At 47.2% G+C, this 16,650-nt stretch overlaps 1 protein-coding gene across 11 annotated transcripts in view; it reads right to left on the reverse strand.

Moving 5' to 3' along the window:
- Window positions 1-16,650, reverse strand: part of aak1b (AP2 associated kinase 1b) — a 146,770-nt gene that overhangs the window by 118,865 nt on the left and 11,255 nt on the right. The window lies entirely within an intron of this gene.

Here is a 16,650-nt window from a genome sequence, read left to right on the forward strand (position 1 = left end):
TACCTTTCCCTAGTTCCTGGTCGACATTCCTCACTCAAACATAACCGAAAAAAGCAGATCAACTCGCCATTCACCTCCTTGCTGCTTCTGGGATCTTGCTCTGCATGTGAATTGGCTTCTGCATTCATTAACATAACAATGACTGCACCTGAAAGGAATTCATTGTACGCGATGTGTTCTTTGGGACGATCGAGAGGTGTGATAATGCCGGCTGATCCCTCCTTTTATCTGGATGCCCGGCACCTGGTAGAATTTACTAATCATGAGATACTTTGTGTTGAAGATACTGGTAGGATTATAACATCCAGCATCCCACCACTCCACACCATTTTAAAATTGGAAACCTGGGGGTCTCATTGGCACATATTGGTAACCTGGTTGTGCATCCTAAATAGACCAGAGCCAGGTAAACGGAATGGTGGGATTCTGACAAGTGCCATTATCTAAAAGTAAAATACTGCAGATGCTGGAAATCTGAAATAAACACAGAAAATGCTGGAAATACTCAGCAGGTCAGGCAGCATCTGTGGAGAGAGAAACAGAGTTAACGTTTCAGGTCGATGGCTCTTCGTCAGAACTGGGAAAAGTTGGAGATGGAACAGGTTTTTAAGCAAATGTAGGGGCAGGGAGAGGGGGGAGGGGAGGAAAGAACATAAAGGAAGGTCTGTGATCGGGTGGAGGGCAGGAGAGATTAAATGGCAAAAGGGATGATGGTGCGAGGCAAAGAGGGCGGTAATTATCTGCCCGGGTTCCCTCCAGATTTGACATTTTTATTTGTCTGGACATCGAAACCTTTTAGGTCCAGCAACTCCCTCTATTGTATAAACCCCAACTAATTGACACTGGGCTGACTTAACATCAATGCTTCTTGCATTTAAAAACAATCACAAAAAAATACTTGAGCCCAATTGAGAAAGCAGTAACACAGGGGAAACAAACACCACATTCGTTTTCACCAGCTTATAATCAATGGAAAACTTGGGTCAAATTGTTTCCCATTTAATCATGAAAAAAATGAATAGCTCCACTAGTGATCAATCCTCATCATGTGGGACACATTACAATCCGTAAGAGTTGGTACCAGGGGTGGCAGGAGGACACCACTCACCCAATGTGATTGCGGGACCAGTAAACACTGTACGGTCCGTGCCTTCAGCTGCCTGGGCCCCAAGCTCTAGAATTCCCTCCCTAAACCTCTCCACCTCTCTTTCCTCCTTTATGACACTACTTAAAACCTACCTCTTTGACCAAGCTTTGAGTCATCTGTCCTAATAGCTCATGTGGCTCAGAGCCACATTTTGTTTGATTAAAACATCCCAAGGCACATCATTACGCTAAAGATGCTACATAAATACAAGTTGTTGTTGAATGGCACGAGGCAGACTGTGGCAAAATTCTTCAAAATGTGGTTCCTATTCCTGGTGCACGACCAAAGGCTGCTCGGCCTGTCCACAGCAACCCTACACAAGTCACACACCAAGCACGTAGAGGCGCCTTCGCCTTGCCTGAACAGGAGAAAGCGGCAAGGCTTGGGTGAGCCAATCGGAACCCACTAGCCGTGGATGCAACGAGCCAGTGTAATGCTGTGCACTAATCCTACTACCACTTCTTGGGGAAAAAAACCAGTGCAAGCATTGTCCACAGCCAGTAGCACATACTAAAATTGGAACGATACAGAGAAGATTAGCCACAGCCACTCAAAGCTTGCTCACTCACCACAAATGTACCAGGTCCACTACAACATGTACATTTCCTACATTACAACAGTGAATGCACTTCAAAAAGGTAAGTGCATCAGCTGTGGCTCAGTGGGTAGCACCCTCGCCTCTGAGTCAGAAGGTCGTGGGTTCAAGTCCCCACTCCAGAGACTCGAGCACAAAAATCTAGGCTGACACTCCCAGTGCAGTGCTGAGCGAGTGCTACACTGTCGGAGGTGCCGTCTTTCGGATGAGACGTTAAACCGAGGCCCGGTCTGCCTCCTCAGGTGGACGTAAAAAGATCGCATGGTATTATTACGAAGAAGAGTAGGGGAGTTATCCCCGGTGTCCTGGGCCAATATTTGTCCCTCAATCAACATCACTAAATCAGATGATCTGGTCATTATCACATTGCTGTTTGTGGGAGCTTGCTGTGCGCAAATTGGCTGCCGCGTTTCCCACATTACAACAGTGACTACACTTCAAAAAGTACGTAGTCGTTGCCTGTAAAGCACTTTGGAACGTCTGGTGGTCGTGAAAGGTGCTATAGAAATGCAAGTCTCTCTTTCTTTAAAAAAGCACTCCATTGACTGCAAAGCGCTTTGGGATGTCCTGAGATTGTGAAAGGCGCTAAAGAAATGCAAGTTATTTCTTTCCTTTTTACACTATGAATATAATGTACGGCAATGTGTTATACATGAGAAACTGCAATTTAAAAAAAATCAACCTTCTGAACCTTTTAAATAATGGGCTCGAGTTCCTTCTCCTTCTCTCACAGAATCTGTTTACTTTCAGAACTATTTTCTACAATTCCCAGCATCGAACCCTTATGCAGTCAGATTTAGATCAGACAACAACGTAGACATGGCTTCCAACAGTAGCCTGGATCAGTGGCAGGAGTGGCTCCGGTGCCAAATTCAAACGGGCAAAATTAATCACAAGGACAGCAGCGACAGCAGGCAGCAATTTGTTCTGCCACACGACAGGCCGCTCTGAATCACAAGGTACCGCTCCCTGCCGGGAGGCAGCAGCAGGAGCGTCACGTCAGGACAAAGGCAGGAGCATACTGGATGCTGGAACTCAGCGAGGACCAGCACAGATCAGCAACAGATAAAGGCCACTGGAAACTGAGCTCGTTTCGTTTTCTTAATTTAAACGGGGATAGCTCAGCTCCCTCGCATTACTCCTCTAATAGCACTTGTTCGAGTGCTTGACAGGGTAGATGCCGAGAGGCTGTTTATCCTGCCTGGAGAGTCTCGAACTAGGGTAGTCAAGAGGTCGGACATTTAGGACTGAGAGGAGGAGAAATTTCTTCACTCGGGAGGGTTGCGAGTCTTTGAAATTCTCTAACCCAGAGGGCTGTGGATGCTCAGTCGATGAGTGTTATAAATCTCATCATCAAGAAACTACTTATGAAATAACGCTGGACGGCCAGCTGGTGGCGCCGTCCAAGGAGTATAAATACTCGGGCGTGGGCCCAGCTTTCCAGGGACATTTTGTAAGACAAGGAACTAGTGAAGTACAACTAGACCTCCATGTTCTGAAACAAGTTGATTAAAGCCTTGCTTTAGCTCAAACCAAGTGTGCAGTGAGTTTTATTACATCAGGGAGTATATTCAAGACCGAGATCGCTAGATTTTTGGACTTTAGGGGAATCAAGGGATATGGGGATCAGGCGGGAAAGTGGAGTTGAGGTCGAAGATCAGCCATGATCTTACTGAATGGCGGCGCAAGCTCCAGGGGATGTATGGCCTACTCCTGCTCCCATATCTTGTGTTCATTCGCTGAGCAAAAATATCAATACACCATGAAGACATGTTAAAAAATAAATCGCTTCAGAGAATGTCTGTTGAACACTGGATTTCCTCCGGTCCTCTCCTGAAGATGTTGACTTTTGCTGGAGTGGGGTACCATGGGCCCATTCCAATCGGAAGCACTGGATAGCAACCAGGAGGAATCCCGACTGTTCTTTCCCTTTCTTAACCCAGGTACACCGAGGACAAGTGTAGCATCGCTACCAACACCCAGAGAATATCAGCTAGCTCAGCACAGAGCAGGGATCAAACTTGGGTCCTTCAGTTTACATCATCTCATACTAGGCAATCATTCACTTAGCCAGCAGTGGAGCGCCACAGAACGAGAGATACTTAATTCAGCTTAATATAAGCAATTTAACTACCAATAACTAAACAACTTGAGCACATTAAACGTAGTAAAACGTCCCATGGCGCTTCACAGGGACGTAATCAAGCAAAATTTGACAACAAGCCACATAAGGAGATATTAGGACAGATGACCAAAAGCTTGGTCAAAGAGGTAGGTTTTAAGGAGCATCTTAAAAAGGAGGAAAGAGAGGTGGAGAGGTTTAGGGAGAGAATTCTAGAGCTTAGCACTTTGGCAGCTGAAGGCACACCCGCCAATGGTGGAACGATTAAAATCAGGGTTGCGCAAGAGGCCAGAATTGGAGGAGTGCAGAGGTCTCCTAAGAACATAAGAAATAGGAGGAGGAGTAGGCCATTCGGCTCTTCGAGCCTGCTCCGCCATTCAATAAGATCATCGACCTCAACTCCACTTTCCTGCACCATCCCCATATCCCTTTAATATCCAAAAATCTATCGATCTCTGTCTTGAATATTCTCAACGACTGAGCCTCCACAGCCCTCTGGGGTAGAGAATTCCAAAGATTCACCACCCTCTGAGTGAAGACATTTCTCCTCATCTCAGTCCTAAATGGCCGACCCCTTATTCTGAGACTGTGACCCCTGGTTCTAGACTCCCCAGCCAGGGGAAACATCCTCCCTGCATCTACACTGTCAAGCCCTGTAAGAATTGTGTATGTTTCAATGAGATCACCTCTCATTCTTCTAATCTTTAGGGAATATAGGCCTAGTCTACTCAATCTCTCCTCATAGGACAATCTCGCAATCCCAGGAATCAGTCTGGCGAACCTTCGTTGCACTCCCTCTATGGCAAGTACTGTATATCCTTCCTTAGGTAAGGAGACCAAAACTGTACACAATACTCCAGGTGTGGTCTCACCAGGGCCCTATATAATTGCAGTAAGACGTCTTTACTCTTATACTCAAATCCTTTTGCAATAAAGGCCAACATACCATTTGCGTTCCTAATTGCTTGCTGTACCTGCCTGTTAACTTTCAGTGATTCGTGTACAAGGACACCCAGGTCCCTCTGAACACCAACATTTCCCAATCTCTCACCATTTAAAAAATACTCTGCTTTTCTATTTTTCCTACGAAAGTGCATAGCTTCACATTTCTCCACATTATATTCCGTTCGCCATGTTCTTGCCCACTCACTTAGCTTGTCTTTATCCCCTTGAAGCCTCTTTGCATCCTCCTCACAACTTACATTCCCACCTAGCTTTGTATCAGCAGCAAACTTGGATATAATACATTTGCACCCCTCATCCAAATCATTGATGTAGAATGCGAATAGCTGAGGCCCAGGCACTGATCCTTGCGGTACCCCACTAGTTACAGCCTGCCAACCCGAAAATGACCCAAATTCTGCGGCGACTGTCTCACCTCCTGACTCCCCAAAGCCTTTCCACCATCTACAAGGCACAAGTCAGGAGTGTGATGGAATACTCTCCACTTGCCTGGATGAGTGCAACTCCAACAACACTCAAGAAGCTCGACACCATTCAGGACAAAGCAGCCCGCTTGATTGGCACTCCATCCACCACCTTCAACATTCACTCCCTCCACCACCGGCGCACTGTGGCTGCAGTGTGTACCATCTACAAGATGCACTGCAGCAACTCGCCAAAGCTCCTTCAACAGCACCTTCCAAACCCGCGACCTCTACCACTTAGAAGGACAAGGGCAGCAGACGCATGGGAACATCACCACCTACAAGTTCCCCTCCAAGTCACACACCATCCTGACTTGGACCTGTATCGCCGTTCCTTCACTGTCGCTGGGCCAAAATCCTGGAACTCCCTTCCTAACAGCATTGTGGGTGTACCTACACCATATGGACTGCAGCGGTTCAAGGCGGCGGCTCACTAGCCTCTTCTCAAGGGCAATTAGGGATGGGCACTAAATGCAGGCCTAGCCAGCCAGCGACGCCCACATCCCATCAATGAATAAAAACAATTTTTTTCTTAATTCCTACCCTTTGTTTTCTGTCCATTAACCAATCCTCAATCCATGCTAGTATATTACCCCCAGTTTAATAACTTCTTGCGTGGCACCTTATCGAATGCCTTCTGAAAATCCAAATATACTACATCCACTGGTTCCCCCTTATCTATCCTGCTAATTACAACCTCAATAACAGATTTGTCAAACACGGTTTCCCTTTCATAAATCCATGTTGACTCTGCCCAATCTTATTATAAGTGCCCTGTTGCCACGTCCTTAATGGATTCTAACATTTTTCCTACAACTCAGTTGTGGGGCTGGAGGAGGTTACAGAGATAGGGAAGGGCGAGGCCATGGAGGGATTTGAAAACAAGGATGAGAATTTTTTTTTTTTTTTTTTTTTTTTTTTTTTTTTTTTAAAAAGAGGCATTGCCAGACTGGGAACCAATGTAGGCAATGGAGCACACAGGTGATGGGTGAACAGGACCCAAGGTGAGTTAGGGTACAGGCAGCAGAGTTTTGGATGAACTCAAGTTTATGCAGGATGGGAGGGAGGGCGTTGGAATAGTCTCGTTTAAACATATTGCATTTGTAGCACTACATCCACAATGTAGACTGCTCAGTACATCTGTTATTCAACAGTGCCACTTGCATATTTTACTCATCTGTAGGACTGGGGCACTTCCCTACCTCACAGGATGCACTTTATAATACCTTGGTACTATGGACTCCCGAAACATGGGGGTTCTCGGCGTGAATCGCCGACCTCTCTTGTTTCGGCAACAGTCGAGATCCCCTATTTCTGGGTCCCCACACGTGGAAGGGCGACCATTTCCTCTGAGGATCTGATCAGCCTGCAGGAGGAACAGAGGCATCGCTTTTCCAGGACTCGCAATGCAAAAGTGCCTTAAGTCACCTGGCCTACTGCAGTCAAAGTCCAGAATCGGCATCTTTTAATCATTTATTGTGGAACTGGTTTGAATTCCCAGATCACGGACATAATGGCACTGTGTGAACGTCATGACAATAACCGACTGGTTAACACTGGCAAGCTACTGCAATGTGACACCAGCCTGTGAACACAGGAGCACTCCAAAACTGTGCGTCAGTACTATTGAAATACTTGTGTAATATTTGTGATGGGCAGGTCACAGAACTGGAACCTTAAATTAGCTGAGAAGCATACTTAGCCAGGAAGGAGGAAAGAAAAAAAACAGTACACTTGTTCCTAATTGTTACTCAATAATCGGTGCTGGAACGTGCATACGGTGAACACTGGCCATTCTTCTGATGCGACTTCAACAATGATTTTCCTAACTAAGACTCTCCTGCTGTCCATCCTTCATCGATCCCAACCTAAACAGGTCTCAGCTGCCAGAAGAGGACACCAGAGCACAAATGTGACCTTGTACAAGTCAAATAGGCCTGGCATCATACTATATGTGGCAGGAGAACACAAGATTGGAGAGTCTGGCCAAATACTGTGACATTGGGCCAGTGCGTAGCTGTACAGTTTTGAGCCTGCATTAGAAGATGCTGGGAGGTTGCTGTGCTGACTCACTGCTCCAGGAAAAGTTGAGTCAGCATTGTGACTGGCTCCCAGTCAATCCATAGCTGGTACTTCTCCTCTCGTGTTGCATGCACAGGAGGTACAGCCAACATTTCTCGAGCCCAACAGCAACAGATACCCATAAATACCCGCACCGTCACCCGCAGTACTTAGAGAACACCAACCTAGTAACGCAAAAAATATTTACAGCCATTCTGCCTTAGCCAATGCAGGCAGACAGTAACAAAGACTTAACGTGGAACTAATCCAAGAGCAAACAGTCCTGCTGGTTAAGGTTCTACTTAGCAGAATAAAGCAGGGAAAAAGAACACACACCAATCAAACAATTAAAATGAGTGTTGCAGCCACTACCTTTAATTATACTAAAATCGGCATCTCTACTTCCAACTCGGCAAGTACATTCACACTCGTTTGTAGCCCGAAACCAAACGAGTGATTGACAGATGGAATTCAACATTTTGTTTTCCAAAATGATACTGACACACTATTTCCTTCAGTATTCCTGCAACCTACATCACTCCCTGGCCAATGGGTGACCGCCAGTCACAAGGAGTCGTGTAGCAGCGGGTAACATAGAAAAATAGGAGCAGGAGTCGGCCATTCGGCCCTTCGAGCCTGCTCGGCCATTCAACACGATCATGGCTGATCCCCTATCTCAACACGATCATGGCTGATCCTCTATCTCAACACCATGTTCCCGCTCTCCCCACATACCCCTCGATGCCTTTCGTGTCTCAAAAAACCTCCCCACTGAAAATTAATTGGAGAGCCGTCCGAGTCCTCAAGTGGCCATGGAGGCAAAAAATAAAACATTATTTAAAAGGGGGACTTGACTAAGTATTTGAAATGGAAGAACATAAAAGAAAGACAGACTTGCATTTCTAGAGCGCCTTTCATGGCCTCAGGATGTCCCAAAGCTCTTCACAGCCAATGAAGTACTTTTTGAAGTGTAGTCACTGTTGTAATGTAGGAAACGCAGCAGCCAGTTTGCGCACAGCAAGCTCCCACAAACAGCAATGTGATAATGACCAGATAATCTGTTTTAGTGGTGTTGATTGAAGGATAAATATTGCCAGGACACCAGAGAGAACTCTTGCTCTTCTTTGAAATAGTGGCCATGGGATCTTTTATGTCCACCTGAGAGAGCAGACGGGGCCTCGGTTTAACGTCTCATCCGAAAGACGGCACCTCCGACAGTGCAGCGCTCCCTCAGCACTGCCCTGGGAGTGTCGGCCTAGATTTTGGTGCTCAAGTCTCTGGAGTGGGGCTTGAACCCACAACCTTCTGACTCGGAGGCGAGAGTGTGACCCACTAAGCCACGGAGAAAGAGCAAGGAAATGGGATTAGAGTAGCTAGCTCCAGTGGCTAGCACTGGCACAGACACGACGAATGGCCTCCTTCTGTGCTGTAATTTCTATCATTCGCTCAGGGAAGGAATGCTCCACAACAGAAGACACTTAGTGCTGCCCATCAGGTTTTATGTTTAAACACTTCTGCTCTGATCAATGAAAAAGATTTCGGGCGGAGAGCTTCATCAGAATGAAGCGTTAGCCTCTCTCCTCTTTTCAGATACAGACATCTGGTCTGTACTCTTAGTTTTAATTCAGATACTACAGGAAACTTTGGTTTATCCGGAGGTTAAAAGTCCGGAAAGCTCTATCTACCGGCAAAATTCAGGAGCCATTTCCTATAAGTTTTTTTTACTTCTCGTTGCTTTTTTTTTCCCCCCCCAGTCAGGCTCTGCAAGGTCTGTAGCTAAGCAACAGCTTCAGCTAGAGATGCTTTTAAGCTGCAGCTGACTGTTTTGAAGCTGTTGCTAAGCAACAGGGTTTGTTGATTCACACGGAGCTGAAAATCTCCGTATGTTTCAACATTAGCGCTGGTTTGTCCGGCAGTTTTGATGGGACGGCAACAGCTCGGTCCCGTCGGTATTTTTTTTTAGTTCTACTGTATAAACCGAGTATGGAAGGCACCACTAAAAACAGCGAACAGGGACAGAATTCAGACAATATACTGTACTTCTCCAGTTATAAAAGTGTGGTGAAATAACGTTTTTAAAAAGTATATTGCCTTAGTTGTGATTCGATACAAAAAAAAAGTTCCGTAGACTATAGGAACATGATAACCGTATAATCTCAGCACAGTTCTGGAAATGAATCACACAAAGTCACTTCAATGTTACACCCATGCCACACTGTTAACACAAGGAATCATTTTACACAGGAAGGCTTGGTTGGCAATCTGGTCACATGCCTTCATCGACCAGGCAATCTGTAAACTGCAGTGCAAAGCTGTATCCAAACTACTGACAGGATCTTTTAGGAACAGAATGTACAACCACCTGCATTTATACAGCGCCTTTAACGCAGTAAAACATCCCAAGGCGCTTCCCAGGAGCGATTATCAAACAGAATCTGATACCGAGCCACAGAAGGAGATATTAGGGCGGAAGAGGTAGGCTTTAAGGAGCGTCTTAAGAGAGGGGGGTGCGTAGCCCCTTTAAGGGTCTGCGCGGCCCATTCAAAATACCGAGCGTGAGCGGTTTTTCTCACTGGAAAGCTGGCCGCGCGGGAGGTCTCAGGGCTACGCAGCCGTGCAGCTTAAAGGGAACATTGGTAGAGGGGCCAAGAGGTTTAGGGAGAGAATTCAGAATCTAGGGCCCAGGCAGCTGAAGGCATGGCCGCCAATGGTGGAGCGATTACAATCGGGGATGTGCAAGAAGCCAGAATTGGAGGAGCGCAGATAGCTTGGCGGGTTGTAGGGCTGGGGGAGGTTACAGAGATAGGGAGGGGGCGAGGGCCGTGGAGGGATTTGAAAACAAGGATGAGAATTTTTTAAATCGAGGCATTGCTCAACCGGGAGCCAATGTAGGTCAGCAAGCGCAGGGATGTTACGGGTGAACGGGACTTGGTGTGAGTTAGGATATGGGTAGCCTGGTTTTGGAGGAGCTTAAGTTTATGGAGGGTGGAAGATTGGAGGCCGGCCAGGAGTGCGTTGGAAGAGTCAAGTTTTGAGGTAACAAAGGCATGGATGAAAGTTCCAGCAGCAGATGAGCTGAGGCAGAGGCAGCGTCCGGCGACGTTACAAGGTGGAAGTAAGCGGTCTTGGTGACGGAGCGGGTGTTTGGTCGAAAGCTTATCTTGGGGTCAAATACAACACCAGGGGCTGGATTTTCATTGAGGAGGTGGGACTACAACTTTCGGGGTTGTAGTCCCGCCTCCATCGAGTTGTAGCCAACCCACGCGATTTTGACTTGATTGACCTTGTTGAGTCCGCCCAGCGAGCTCAGCAGGCCAATTAAGGGCCACCCGGCAACAGGTGACGTCACAGATTGATATTTCATCTGTCAAGACCTTTTGTCAGATGAAATATCAGCGTTTCACAGCTGTTTGAAGCTGTCAAACACTGACAATCTGTACTCCAGGATGATTTAGAGATCTCCCCGGAACAGAAAGCTGAATGCTGCAATTTTGGACAGATCGCGGCCATTCTGCTTTCTGTGCCGGTGAGATGAGGGACTCCCGAGACCTGAAGGAAGGAAGGCTGTAAAGGTAAGTAAAGGTTAGTAGAACTTCTTTAAACTCTTTACACACACCAAACACACTTACCTCTGCTCTCATGCACCCATCACTCACCTGAACACCGGACATCTCGACCCCTCCAAGCCCTTCATCCTGATGGCCCGCCTCGCTAACTTGGCGTGGTTTGGAGCCATCGGGAATCCCACATTTCACTAATGAAAATAGGGATTAGGCTAAAAACTGCCCGTTAACTACCTGCTAACAGGCAGTTAATTGGCACTAATCCCCTTCCCGCCTCGGGGAGGCGGGTCCCAGTGCGGGTCGGGAACCCGCCTCCTTTGAAACTGGCATGGAGGCGGGTTGGGGGCAGGATGGGGTTGTGCCCCCCCCCCCCACACGCCTCCAATCCCGCCTCCACGGCCTAATGAAAATCCTGCCCCAAGGATCCAAAGGTTGTGCTGGGGGGTTTTACAATGGACTGGTCAGACCACACTTATGGTGTTCAATTCTGGTAACCACCACAAAAATAAAAATAAAAATGCTTAGAAGGCAAATGCAGAAAAGCAACTAGACCGATTCCAAGTGTAAATGTGGAAGATGTACAAGAAAACATGAGAGAAGCTCAGACACCAAGCCTGGAGCGAAGGTGGTTCAAAGGGAACCTCATCCAGGTGCATATAATATTCTGACAAAAGGTCATCGACCTGAAATGTTAACTCTTTCTCTCTTCACAGATGCTGCCTGACCTGCTGGGTATCTCCAGCATTTTCTGTTTGCATATATTAATTGGCACAGGTACGGTAAACCCAGAATATTACATCAAATTACATCAGGAAAGTACGACCAAAGGAAATAAATTTGAGTGCAAAGTTAATTTAAAATAGGTATTGGGAAGAAGCCCTTCACTCAAGAGTAATAATCGCGCTGGGTAAAACATAGAAAAATAGGAGCAGTAGGCCATTCGGCCCTTCGAGCCTGCTCCGCCATTCAATTCAATTTCAATTTTCAATTTTATTTGTCACATAACCAAATACAACAAGTGAAATCCAGTCAGTGAAATGCTTTTTTCTTAACGAGCCGAGCGCACCAATCAGCAAAGGACACTTGGCTGCCTGGTACGCACGGAGCCCGCAAGGACGGCAGCCATCTTCATCGGCGCCATCACAATAGGGTCCGCTCTCGCCTCGCTCCGCCTTTCCCGGAGTCCTGCCCGACAATCTTCAGCCGCCGTGGTACCGACGTCCCGGGGGCTGCTTCTCCTCTATCTCAATACCATATTCCTGCCCTCTCCCCATATCCCTTGATGCATTTTGTGTCTAGAAATCTATCTATCTCCTTCTTCAATATATTCAGTGACTTGGCCTCCACAGCCTTCTGTGGTAGAGAATTCCACAGGTTCACCACCCTCAGTGAAGAAATTTCTCCTCATCTCAGTCCTAAATGTTCTACCCCGCATCCTGAGACTGTGACCCCCCCTCGTTCTAGAAAACTTCAACAGCCTTTCTTTCCCTCCTCGACTTGCTGAATTATGCTATAAGAACACTCCCTCGCACCCAATTCTTTACCAACACTGCAAAACTTCCCCTTCTCAAGGTTAACGCATCTTCCTTCTCCATGGCCAGGCTCCCTCCCCACCAACCCGTGCCTTCTGCTCTCCTGCGACTCCTCTCCTTTAACCCCTGTTCGGTACGGATACCAAAAAGCAGGGCCGCAACATCGCTTTGCTCGACCAAGACCATTACGTTCGGCAATAGGTGACCGACGACGGCACACTGACACGAGGTGGCGTGATGGCCAAGGCCAGTCACCGTGTGCCACCAGACACGAGCAAGGATTCAACAGCCAGTGCCGAAGGCTGCAGGCAGAGGGCTCAGTTACTTATTTGACTAGTCGCCCCGCAGAAATAGGAGCGCGAGGCATTGGGTATCACTCACTCCACGGCTTTGGTTTCAATTGCGGATGGGCCTCTGCACAGGTCCCTTTCACAGCCACAGGAAAAAAGAGAGTGGAGGCGAAAAAAAATAATTTTAATTTCCGACGGCCATTGTGCAAATTGCCGAACGAGATCACATGGCTGTTGCATGTCCTGTTCTTCTCCTCCCCCCACCACTTAACTCTTGTGGAATTGCAACTTCTTTTGTGTTTCCATGCCTTGATAATAAGGAGGAATTTTAAACACCAGTTTCCTTAAACATACGATAATTACAACAGCATGCCAAGAAAGTGCTTTTTTGAACTCCTTCCCAGGAATTGTGGATCCCGCAGCTGCCGATAGCAAGTCATCAGATTCAAGCAGTTGCCAGGCTGCAAGAGCAGGCCTGGGTCATTGGGCAGCTTTTTCCAAAATCATACTACAGGAAACTCTTTTTTTATCCGGCACCGACGGTACCGGCGTGGTGCCGGTTGATCAAAAAGTCCGGATTACAGAGAGGTATACTTACCAAGGTATGAGAGCCCCGTACACGGCCACAGGTGCAGGAACCCCGGTTACACGGCACTTGTGCAGGAGTCCCGGTTACATGGCCACTAATATATAGTAAAACTTACCTGAACCTACTCCTGAATTTTGCCGGTTAAGAGAGGTTTCCGGATATTTAGGTGCCGGTTAAAAGCGAGTTTCCTGTACTTGGAAAATGAAAAGCTGCAGTCCACAATTCCCAGGAACAACGTGCAGAAACCTTTTCTTTTTAGAATTTCTTTTTTAATTAAAAAAAAAACTTACAAAAGGCAATGCATTGGTCAGGACTCGCACTTCGACAACCTACCACTTCACTGTCAGGAAATACGGAGAGGGCCTGAAAATTATTTTTGCCGTTCATTTACATCGGTGGACGCACTCAAATTCGGAGATGCAGTAAGACAGCTGACATGAATCTTGACATTCATGTGGAAATTACTTATGAAATGATGTTGGGCGACCTGCTGGTGGCGCTGTCCAGGGAGAGCAAAAATACTCGGGCATGGGCCCAGCTTGCTCAGGACATTCTTTAACAGGAACTAGTGAAGGACACAACTAGACCTCCATGTTGTAAAACAGTTGATTAAAGCTTAGTTTAACGCTTAGACCAAGTGCCTAGTAGTTTTCTTACGTCAACAGCGTTGAAAGCAGTGCCGGAAGGTCTAGTGAGCCAGGCAGACCAGACCAGGGTCTGCTTCCCCAGTCGCTGACGAGTTAGACAATCTCAGCAGGGTGGTGCTGTGGAATTCCTGAGCTAAGGAGGAGATAGGGGGGGAAAAAAAAAATAGGTAGGGTTTCCAATCCCGATTGCCACCCAGTGTTAAAAAGTATGTGCGAGGTACTGATGGGACCTGACTTGGCTGTTACAGCCTCTACAGTCAAGCAGATGTTTCACATCAGATAGAAGAATGGGCACTTGGGCGAGGTACCAGAGAAAGAAAGACTTGCATTTATATAGCGCCTTTCACGACCACCGGACGTCTCAAAGCGCTTTACAGCCAATAAAGTACTTTTTTGAAGTAGAGTTGCTGTTGTAATGTGGGAAACGCGGCAGCCAATTTGCGCACAGCAAGCGCCCACAAACAGCAATGTGATAATGACCAGATCATCTGTTTTAGTGATGTTGGATTGAGGGACAAATATTGGCCAGGACACCGGGGAGAACTCCCCCTGCTCTTCTTCGAAATAGCACCAAGGGAGAGCCACCTGAGAGAGCAGACGGGGACTCGGTTTAACGTCTCATCCGAAAGACGGCACCCTCCGACAGTGCGGCAACTCCCTCAGCACAGCTTTACGTGCTCAAGTCCCTGGAGTGGGGACTTTGAACCCACAACCTTCTGACTCAGAGGCGAGGGTGCTGCCCACTGAGCCACGGCTGACACAGAGGGCAGACGGAGCCCACGAAACGATACCAGGAAACACCTTTAAGGAGGCAAGACAATGGGAGAGGGAGGGAAGAAAAATAATCTAACCACAAATTTTGGGAGCCAATTTCAGCTTCCCCATTATGAAGCGAATGTTCACAAACACAGGTTTCAATTTATTATTTTCCCAAAAAAGGTTCAGAATTTTGTGTTTCAATTTTCTCCGACCTGTGTACCATTGTGTGGGTGAAAAATCTTGCAGGCGTCGAGTACTCAAGGCCTTGCCCAGGGGTAGCAGCAATTGCTCAAGCGCAGCAAGGTCTGTAATACTGGTTTTAATCAGCTTCTCAACCTTAATGTTTGGTCCCAGTCCATCCAATCTGTTTCAGGAACATGAATATCACAAGGGGGGGCGGGGAGGGGGCACACCATATATCAAGAACGGGTCAGGGCCAGGACAACATAACTATCTCCACAAGGGAGGACGATGCAGATAACTCGGGAATGACAAGGCCACAGGTGGGCTGTGCGCATGGGAAATAATTAAATCAATTGGCTTTTCTTTTTGCCAAGGACAAGACACTTATTATTATGAGGCATTCGCTCCTTGGAGTGGTCCCATGCATGCACCATCTCTGGTAGAGAGCAGGTCGAGTGACCTGCTCGGACTTGACCGTGAAACCATCTACTAAGAGGTGCGCAAAGCGCTGGCTATCACCTGGCCATTCCTCCCCGTCAGCCAGCAGCTCAGTGGGTGGCACTCTCGCCTCTGAGTCAGAGGGTTGTGTGGTTCGAGTCTCCACTCCAGGGACTCGAGCACAAAAATCTAGGCCGACACTCCGGTGCGGTGCTGAGGGAGTGCCGCACTGTCGGAGGTGCTGTTTAAACCGAGGCCCCGCCTGCTCTCCCGGGTGGACGTAAAAGGTCCCGCGGCACTATTTCAAAGAGCAAGGGGAGTTCCCCGCGGTGTCGTGACCAATATTTATCCCTCAATCAACATCACTAAAAAAAAAAGAGATTATCTGGTCATTATCACACTGCTGTTTGTGGGAGCTTGCTGTGCGCAAATTGGCTGCCGCGTTTCCTACATTACAACAGTGACTAAAAAAAGTACTTCATTGGCTGTAAAGCGCTTGGGGGCGTCCAGTGATCGTGAAAGGCGCTACAGAAATGCAAGTCTTTCTTTTGTAACAAAATGGCTGGCCTCCAAGCAAATCACAATGGTTTGTCAGAGATCATGAACTTAGTCTATGGGGCACTCAAGGTCTCGTACAACCTGCAATTTTACCCTGCGACGACAAAGCCAAAACATGGATAGGTTTAAAAACACGGATTTCAACTGGACTACGTCTACATTCTAATAAACAACCGGGAGCTGCTTTGTGATATTACTGCCACTGCAATGTAGCAAGGAAAGAGAGCCTCACTTATCACTGTTGCCATTTCTCAAGTAGTTTAAACCTGGCACAATTCCAGTTTTGCCTTTATTGCAGAGTTGTCATAATTCAAACCGATTATTCAGGTTTGTTTCACCTAATCATCTTTAACCAAAAATAGCAGAATTTCCATGCTGTGAAAGTCTCCCCCCCCACCCCACCTCCCATCCCAGGATGTGTTACTTTATATCTCAAACTGGGACATCACCTTGAAGGGAGCGTTACTGAAATCAATGAGCGCGAAGGGGGACTCATTCATACAGAGGCCGCATAGATCTATGTCAGCTTGATCAGAGTTCATGAAAACAAATGTGAACTTTTGTCACTAAGTACATGGAATTCCTGCGCTTCAGGATTGCCACTCTGGAATCCTGCCCGCTGCTTCTTCAGAAGGGAAAAACCCACTGGCCTACAATACGCAAAGGAGACGCGGTTTTGGAATTCTCTACCCCAGAGGGCCGTGGAGGCTCAGTCATTGCGTATATTCAAGACGGAGAT

This window comes from Somniosus microcephalus, chromosome 30 (genome assembly GCF_052327205.1).
Source record: "Somniosus microcephalus isolate GS21.2 chromosome 30, FLI_Smic_1.0, whole genome shotgun sequence".
Classification (NCBI taxonomy): domain Eukaryota; kingdom Metazoa; phylum Chordata; class Chondrichthyes; order Squaliformes; family Somniosidae; genus Somniosus; species Somniosus microcephalus.